Genomic DNA, 10,499 nt, shown 5'->3' on the forward strand with positions numbered 1-10,499 from the left:
GTTCTTCAAAAAAAAAATCATAATAGGCTCAAAGGGGTAGCAATAAATGATTTTTCAAATGGTAAAAGAGAGATGGCTATTTTTTATCTCAATTATGAATACTTTTCTTGAACATCATCTATTGAACAAAGCTCATGAACCTATATAAAAGATTGCACATCTTCAAGATATATCTATTTCACCTCTAGTACCAGCTTATTTTTTTGCTCAAATGATCTTCTCATATTAATGTGAATGAGTTCTCAAAATTAAATCTCAGAATTATTGTTATCATTATCTAAATATTCATCATCTGAAATTTAAGAATGAGAATGTAAAGTTATGAAAGGTAACAGGCCATGGAATAATGGTCGAGTGAAAAAGAAAATGTAATGAAATGCATTAACTTGCATTTATTAAGATGATAACAAGTGAAATCATATTGCAAAAAAGAAATCCTAACATTACTTTAAAAGAACTCTTAGAATGACAAGTAGCATTCAACCAGTTTTAACGTCCTCTTTAAAATCATGCTCATGTGCAATCAGGTGAAAGATTTTTATCTCGTTCCATTGATTCATTGCTACTCTTCATATTCTTGATCCTCAAACAAAATGATTGGGTTTTTTCTGTCGAGTTCTAAAGATACAGGCTTGACCATTTAAGCGCCTGCTTCTATCATCATGCTCCCTGTTATAGTGCTTCTAGTAAAGGTAATCTTGTCAACATTGGGATGAGATGCTAAACGAATCATAACTTTCGAGCTCGATCCAGTTAGAATGTTCAAGACACCTAAAGGAAAACCAACCTTTCTACACACGTCAGTCAGCTCCAAACATGTGATAGATACTAACTCGAAAGGTTTCAGTATTGTAGCACAATCTGTAGTCAAAGTAAGAGCTACTTTTCAAGCGGCCATCAACAGTGCATAATTCCATAGAGTAATCAATCTAACGACCTCAAGTGGTTCTTTAAGCATATAACTCTTAAATGTCTCAATAGGAAGAGAGATAACAACCTTTTGCTTCATATCTAAACCTTCAACAAGGTGCGTATAGTACTCAAAACATCCAGCAACATTATCAATGTCCCAAGTTACTTCATCAAGTGATTTTCTGTAATCAATTGCTCAAGCTTTGCTAATTCAGATTTTCTCTTTGTTATCTTAAAAACGAAGGCCTGTAAATACTTGGCACGAATAGTGCCAGCAGCTGAAGCCCAATCTTTACCTTTGTTTCTAGAAAGAGCTCTCTAAGCAGCAGCTACCGCAAGCTTCACATCTTCAGCTGTAGCTATCAAAATATGATCGATGTTCTGTTCAATTACAGGATAGATAATTGAAATTCACTTCTTGAGAACAGACTTTCTCCATTCAATGTTAATGAGTAACATTCGACTCAAAATTTGGATCACCATATTAAATCAGTTTGCTTTTTTTTTTGTTTCACTCTCATCTTCAAATCGATGTCTAAGAAGCTTTTTTTTTTCTATGATCTTTCCCTAATCTTTGTACTCGTGTTCTCTTATTGCTCTTCCTTGATCAAAACTTACCATTCCATTCTTGATTAACCGTTGCACCTTATGCTTTAGAATAGTGTAATTTTTAGTACAATAGCCAGCAATTCTATAGTGGTAGTCACAGTGAGCTGTAGGATCATACCACTTAGGATAGGGTGGTTTGAGTGGGTCCACACAGCTTGGGGACAATCAAGTGGCTATTATAGAGCTCTCGGTATAACTCCATATAAGTAATGAAGATTGAATCAGATACAAGTTTTTCTCGAATAGTTCATTGCTCTCGTGAACCACTTTTCAGGTTAATAGGATGAATTTAGGGTCTTGCAGGAGTTTGACTGTTAAGGCTGTATATGGGAGCTTGGAGGATAAAAATGGGCTAGTATATGGATGAATTAGGTGGTTGTGGGGCTGGTTGGTATGGATAAGATAAAGTATTATTCACAGTAAGATAATATAGAGAGTAATCTGAGGGTGGATAGGATTGATATCTCCTAAACTATCTGTCAAAGCCTATAGCTTAAGTTTCAGTCTCTTTCTTTTTAGGTACCTTCTTTGTTTTTTCTCCTTTTAACTTATCATTTTTAATAATATTCTCAATGATTTCGCCTGAAATCATCATGTCAGTAAAATTTTTTTGTGGCATTCCCTATTATCTTTTCATAATAAGAGGATTTCAAAGTGTTGACAAATAATACAATGATCTCCTTTTCAGTCAAAGAAGGTTGCACCTGAGTAGCCATGTTCTTTCACCTCTGGGTATATTCTTTGAACGATTCAGTTGCTTTCTTTTCCATATTCTGTAAAAAAAATAATCATGGGCTAAGTCTATTATATACCAGTATGACTAATAAAAGTATGAGCCATATCGTTTCAAGAACAAATGTGTGTCCTGTCCAACTAAACATATCATCTAGCAGCAGAACCTGTTAGGTTATCTTGAAAGACGTACATCAAGAGCTTTTCATTATTGGTATGGGCAGTTATTTTTTTATAGTACATAGTAATATGAGTTTTCGAACACCTTGTACCATCGTATTTCTCAAACTTTGGCACTTTAAACTTCAGAGGAATGACCATATCAGGGACTAAGCGAAGTCCAACAACATCAACTGAACCATAGAAACCAATTCATTTTACAGCCCGTAGCCTTTGTTCTAGCATACTAATTTTAGAGTTTTCTTGAGCTTTCACTTTTATCTTTTTCTTGTCTTTTCCTTTCAGTTCATCCAGATCAGAGATTTGAATTAGTTCAACTACCTTTTCAGTAAAGACAATATTCGTATAGCTATGGTAATACCCTGGATTAGAGGCTGATGACATTACAGGATATGTAGGATATGTAAAGTGTTGTGGTGAAACCTCTTGTGTAGACTGAGCTTGAGGTGGATCAAAACGAGATGGATATAGAGGGTCAGTCACTTCTTACGATACAGGGTCTTGTTGGCTTGTGTTCTCTTCTACTCCTTTCGCCTTATTTAATTTGTTGAGAGCATCTAAAATTTTACTTAACTCATTTTCAATCTTTTCTTGAGCTTTTTCTAGTTTTTCAAATCGATGAAATTTTTTTTGCTCCATTTGTCTGGCCCTGACTCTTGTATTATATCGATGAATGGGGTTTTTGCTAGATGGAGTTATCCTTGAACCTTTAACATCACAATTACAATTTAAAAACTATGTATGATATGCAAATGTATACATGAAATGTACTAATGTTTGTCACATCATCGATATTGATAAAAGAAATCTCCATTTGAAACTTTATTAAATAAAATTTTAAAATTACATCCTAATAAAGTCAGAGCAATATTCTAAAGCCCTAAACATTATTCTTTATTTCTAATGCCTCCTTATAAACTTCCTAGCTTGTTGGTAATGATTTTGTGTCTCATTTAGGAAATCAAGTAAATGTCACTCATGCACTCCCACTGGTTACACCATAGCCTTCAAACTTTCAACTTTTTTTCCATTTCTGATGCTTTGTCTGCAACAATGCATATCTGATCAAACAAATACCTTAGATGCCATTATTTTTCTGTACATATGTCTTTTCATAACTCACTCTGTTAAGCTTGTTTCCTGTATTCATCAGATAAAGCTTCTACTTGTGCTGTGCGTTGATCCATTATCTCTTGTAGATTTGGCTATGTCTATATGCCCTAACAATAGCCTTTTTTTCTTCTTCCACCTTCGCTTTTAACAATTTATTTTTTTTTAAAAGTCGGGTAAGCTCGGGTGTAACTGACGAATGTGTCATATCTAAATCATTAAATAAGGCTCTCCATTGATCTTTTTGCTCTGTAAGGCTTTGGATTTTCAGTTCTTGAAGTCACGAACATTCTCTTATTTCTATCTTCAATCGTTTGTTTTCTTGTTCTAACTCATTTTTCTCATACTAGAATTTTCTCTTAGCTGTTTCCATTTTAAGCAAAGGATCTTGAAGAATGATTTTTAGAGAATGCTCTAACTGTTCACTAGGAATCACAATGTCTTTTCCCCTCTTTATATGCCATACACTATATTCTAGAGTGACGTCATAAGTAAACCTCCTTTGGTTAACCCTGGTGGTTTGCTTCCATGCTTTCTTGATCTTTTCAACCATTCTATATGCCCCTTTATCAGTGAATGAGAACTCCATTTGGTTAAGTCCATAGGTTTCTAGAATGAATTACTCACACCCGGATTGTCTTCTCACTAAAGTTGGAGCATAAGTAACAGCACCCCATAGGCCTAATAAAAACACCCATGGTTAATTTCCACAACTGTATAACACCGTATCATGATGCATCCAAGGTGCTCTCCAAACTATCCCTTAGCTATCAAGGGCTCAAAAATAAAAAATCCATTCCTCTTTTGACTTTGCTTGAGGTCATGTGCTGTAACAAAATTTTTTGATGGGGATACTGGAACAAAGGTATGGCTTGCGAAATTGAATTTCTTTACATTCCATATGACTCTTGATCCATACATAAAGTAACTGTAAACATTTATTAAATCGACCTTTACGATTTTTACGATAAAAATTTAGAGATCGAATGGTTTCTGCCAAATGGTTAGTGCTGCATTGACCCGATATGCTAACTGATCAACAAAATCCACCACTGCAACATCAACATATCCAATAACTTTCGGGAAGATCACCAATCCATATAAAGCTATAGCCATGGCTACTAATCCCTGATCATCATCTATGTGCCCCTGGATGAAATCTCGTAAAAAATTCCATGGAATAGCCTTACTTTCACCCTTTATCTTGACACATGAATCGACTTGAGGCAAACTAAGTCCAAGCATTTGCACTAGTTTTTTACGATAGCCTACCTTGTTGGCCCAATAAATCTTGTCTGGGTTTGCTAGATCGAAGTGAAGTAGGACCATATATTCTTCAATTATGGGCACTATGTCTGCTTCATTAAAAACAAAACATCTATATGAAAGATCCCAAAATTGAATGATAACCCTAATCAAATTATTATCCACTTGTACCTGTAACAGTGAAGCTATGTCTCCATATCTATTCTCAAATTCTTCTTGTCTTATTCTATTCATGTATCCCCATATACTGCTTAAGTCGGATAGATCATTTTGCTGTAGCTCTAGATAAACTCTTTCGGGTAATGATGAAATAAAATCCTTAGGCAAGCAATCTCCTTGTTTTCTTTGACCCTCTTCTGACTTAATCTTCAATTGATGAGCAGACTTATAGTGGACTGATGTGGACTTTGGTTGCATTTGACTTTTCATAGATGTAAGTGTGAGATCTGATCTATCAATAATTGATATGCGGTAAATATTTCCTATATGAAAATGATGCAAACGATAGTATTAAATATGATCATGATATGATAATGCTAGAACATGAAAATAGAGATGATGCATAGAATGAAATGCTAGAACATGAGAATGAAATTACATATAGATGCACAAAATCAAGCAGACAAAATGGTTAGATAATAAATTATTCCTTCTTGTGTCCTAATTTTGGGTTGTATATATTGATGGATAGGAAGGGCTTAAGTTGGTTTCTTAGGGGTGAACTATATGCATGGTTAGAAAATTTTGACCACTAAAAGGTTCTCAAATTATTCTTTACATCATTGTTCATTACAGACTAGTAAGACAGTCCAATCCTCACCCATCACAGGCTACCAACGGAAAGGATTCAATTTGAGTGAGAGTATTTTGCTAGCTATTACGGAGATTATCATCTCACGAAAGCGTAGGTACTTTACTTTCTCCTAAGAGGGACTGAGCCTGGGCATAAGCTCATGTAATGCAAATGCATGTGATAGTGTGTGTGAAGGAACACAAAATTATCAATCCCATAAATTAAATAAAAAAACTAAAAAAGAAAAATGTTAGTAAACAAATAACTTAAAGCCATTAGTTCAAAGGATAGGATAAATTCAAAAATTATAGCTCGACTCTCTAATGTCCCCAGTGGAGTCGCTAAACTATCATAACATATAGATTCAAAAATCTATAGCTAGATTTAACAAATGAATGGAGTCGCCACCAATCTTTTATTAGGTGTAATTGGCCACCTAGGAAATCTATCCTTTTAAGGAACCCCTAAGCTTGATTATGGGTCCCTAAAAGAATAGGTTCAGGTCTACGAACCAAAACAGGGTTCAAGAGTTTGGTTACATGTGGGGAAGGTTATAGCACCCCCACATGCCCATCCAAAGGATGGTACCATATTATTTCAAATTTATCCTAAGGTTTAGAATCTAATGGCTTCAAATTTTATGTTAAATATTGGAAACAATTTTTAAGATTCTCCATTAATCTGGTAGTATTCTCAAAAAATTTTTTTCTCACCTCAAGAGTATTTAAGAATCCCATTTGATTTCTTGAAGAGGCTCCGTCGTCGAAAAAATATTTATTTATTATTATCATTTTTGTTAAAAATAAATCTAATTATTCCACCATTTGGGCTAAATTAGAAATAATTTTTTTAATTTCTAAAATTTCCACCATTTGGACCTATTTAGAAATTCTTTTTTTTTCTTGGAAAGAAAATAATATGACAATTATTTTTATTGAAATTTCATCTAATTTATTCCAACATTTTGGTCAAATTTAAAGAAAATTTCTCACCTAGAGATTTCTTAAAAATTTACCATTTGAAATTTCTAAGAATCTCATCCTTAGATAATTATCAAATATTTTCAATCCAAATTTTTATGTGAAAAAGAATACAATTACTTGTATTGAAATTTCATCTAAATCATTCCACCATTTGGGCCAAATTTAAAAGAAATTTCTTACCTAGAGATTTCTTAAGAATTTACCATTTGAAATTTTTAAGAATCTCATCTTTGGGTAATTTGTATTTAATTTCAAAAATTTTATATTTTTATGTTTTTATTATTTTTAATTTTTTAATTTTTTTGGTTTGAAAATAAATACTAATTATTGTTATTGAAATTTTATCTAAATTATTTTACTATTTGAGATAAATTTAAACAAAATTTCTCACCTAAGAATTTCATAAAAATTTATCATTTAAAATTTTTATAAATTCCATCATTGGATAATTAATATTTATTCTCAAAATTTTTATTTTTTATTATTTTATTAATATCAAATAATGAAAACCATAAAACAAAATAAATAAATAAACAATTATGCATAAAACAAAACAAATGAATAAACAATCAAATAAAAAAAAGTACCAAACAATTAAGGAATTTGAAAAAAAAAAGTACCAAAGTTGACGTGAGGATGAAATTCCACCAAACCAAACCAATGTACTAGCCTATCAACTCATTTTTCTCTTTATTTCCTTCTCTACTAGACCCACAACTCTGATTCTTTTTATTCAAACAGAACCAACTTGAACCACGAAGAACTAACACTGTGATTGTGTCGTGTTCAATGGTTTAGGCATTTTGATCCATAGTGGCACTAGGCTGGCTGTCAGTGGACGTTGGTTGGCAATGGCCTGATGGTGCGCCGTCCTCCCTATTATGCTACACCTCTTTATATTTTCTCTGCTGATTGTGTTTTTATCCTCCCCAATTTTTTTGTGTTTTAGTGTTTATTTATAAGGATTAATTAAAAAAAAATTTAATTAATTTTAATTTTTTTTTATGATTAAGATTTAATCTTTGAATCTAATCCAAATTTTACCAATCTAATTTTATGCAAATTCAAACACTTTTTTTGTTTTTTTCATTTTTATTATTTTTTTAATTTTTTAATTGTTAAAATTGATCTTGTAGATCCCCACAGATTGAAATATCTACAGTAAAACGTGAAAAATTTTTGCTTATAAGTAGGCATGGAGTTGTAGAAATTCTTCATACTAAAAAATCAAGAAAAAAATCTAGAGAGCAAAAGAGAAAAAAAATCAAATAGTGAGTGACAGTCGTCGTTACTATAGTGAAACATAAAAAATTTTTGCCTATAAGTAGGCATAGAGTTGTAGAAATTCTTCGTACAAAAAAATTTAGAAAAAAAGCTAGAGAGCAAGAGAGAAAAAAAAATCAAAGCATGAGTGACAGTTGTCGTTACTACAGTGAACGTGAAAAATTTTTGTCTATAACTAGGCATGGAGTTATAGAAATTCTTCGTACCAAAAAATCAAAGAAAAGCTAGAGAGCAAAAGAGAAAAAAAATCAAAGAATGAATGAGCAAAAAGAATAAATGGTGCTCACGGTGAGATTTTGGCTAGATTTTCTTCTTGATTTAGTAACCATCAAATATTAAAATTTGGTTAAGCCATTTATAGTTGATTCATTCTGGCTTTTTCTCTTTTTGTTCAGGATGATTTTTTATCATAAATACTTGATTTGAATGTGGATTAGTAGTGAGTTTTATAAGTTTTTTTGTAAAAATTCATTAATTTGTATATCGAATTCATCTATATCTTATTTAACATAGATTATTTATTTTACTCTAATTATTTTTTTTTGAATAAAGAATTTTTAAACTATAAAAACGAGGACTTCTAGATCATAATTTATTAGTTCCTCACTAAATTTTTTTTTTTAATATTGTATATAACCAATGTGTTTTATTAATTGATTTAATTTTTATTTTTTTGGTTTTCGATCGAAAATCAAAGTCACATATATATTTATGATTTTTTATTAGTGGTATTTCTATAGATTCTTTATCTATAGTAAAAACAATATTATTGTTATTCAAATAGAAAGGTAAATAATTATATATATAATTATTTTCTAATAACATATCACCGTAAATAAAAGGAAAGTATAAAATTTTTGGGATTATGATTTTTTTATTCATAAAATATATAGAAACTTTTTTTGCTTTATATCCTATTATTGTTTTTTTTCCATCAATTCCTATTACCGCTATAAGGTATTTCATTGGCTCCTATTTTTCTAATGGTAAAACATTACTTCTACAGTTACATATAGTTGCTCCGATGTCTATTAAAACATTCAGTGAGTATAGTTTATATTGTTTAAATCTAAATTCTACTTTCACATAGTTGTAATACCTTTTTGGTTAATTTTTTGAAAATTTAATTACTTCATCATTACTAATTTTATATTGGTTGATTATGGCAAAAGTTTGAATATCATCTCTTTTAGTATTTCTAGAAAAAATTGAGTTTAAAACCGAGTTTACTAAGTTGTAAACCGACCTTTCTTGATTTTGACTATTTATATCTCCTAAAAAAATAGGGATATTTATATTTTTTGTACTTATTGATTGAGGTTGAGAAAGAAAAAATACCTATGTGAACAAATGATTGTTCACTAACAATACTCTCATTGTTTTCATTATCTATATTTGAGAATGAAGGTATAGAAGAGGGTAATGGTAAAACTAAATTGTTACAAGAATTATTTTCTTCATAATTTTTAAAATACAGGTTATTTCCTAATGCAAAAAATTTCATAAGTTTTATTTTTCTATGGGGAGGAACATGTTCTGTAATACCCTTTAATAACCATCCAATAGGTACTGATAGGTCTCTAAGATTTATTAATCTTGGTTTGATTTTTGAATCAAAAAGTCTTAGTTCAAATATTTCTATTATATTAGAATATATATCTTTAATAAATGTAAAAATATAATTAGTTATTTCATTTATAATTGTCCAGTTTATAAACAAATCATGAGTAACATCTCTAATTTCTAACTTTTTTGTCATTATTCTTTATCTAAAGCAGACTTTTATTAAAGGGACATTAATAAAAATAAAATAATTTGATTTTACTTTAAAACAAACAGCACCTAATACAATATTTGATTGTATTCTTCCTATTGGTGTTTTAATAGGATTTTCAAAATTTTTATCTATTAATACTGCTATTATTGGTATATCATTACCAACTTTGAATAAAAGCCTTTATAATTATCATAATTATTCTTAAATGTATATATATTTAACTTCATGATTTTTTTGTTTAATTCTCCTAATTTTTTCTTTAATAAATGAAAAAAAAAACTATATATCCTTAATTAGAATCAATAACTATAGTATTGCCATTAAATTTTTCTATGCGTCTTTTTATCTATGGTTTGATTTTTAAAAAGACAAAAAGTTAATAGATTTCATCTTTTTTAATGATTATAGTTTTTTTAACAATTCATTTTAAATAATATTTTATCTTAAAACGTCACTTAATTTTATCATTTGTTATTCTTCATCAGATATATTTTTAATTTGAGAACTAAATTGAGATCTTTATATCACAGCTATTGTAAGTAACCTTTTAAGTCGAACCACATATGTGTTCATTATTTTATTCTTGTTGCCATTTTGTTTTTCACTTACCAAAATAGTTTATTCTGATTAAGGGGTCTAAGCATTTTTTGCATAACAAACTGGTATCCGAGTAAGTTCTATGAGGCCAAGATTTCCTGTAGCAGTTAGAGAAGCACTGTAGCTGTTCGTAGCTGTACTGTAGCACTAGAATTTTTTAAATTTCGTGATGATAGCAAACGCAACATCTTCAACGAAATATAAAGTGGAGAATTTCAAGAAAGAAGCTCCGAAAATCCACTGAGAGCACTGCAAA

At 30.4% G+C, this 10,499-nt stretch overlaps 1 pseudogene; it reads right to left on the reverse strand.

Annotated features, from left to right (window-relative positions):
• Positions 1–562: 562 nt before the first annotated feature.
• On the reverse strand, positions 563–1,395 carry LOC149512038 (aminoaldehyde dehydrogenase 1, peroxisomal pseudogene; annotated as a pseudogene).
• Positions 1,396–10,499: the final 9,104 nt, after the last annotated feature.

Source organism: Durio zibethinus, chromosome 24 (assembly GCF_047325235.1).
Source record: "Durio zibethinus cultivar Kanyao isolate XHJ-2024 chromosome 24, ASM4732523v1, whole genome shotgun sequence".
Taxonomy (NCBI): Eukaryota; Viridiplantae; Streptophyta; class Magnoliopsida; order Malvales; family Malvaceae; genus Durio; species Durio zibethinus.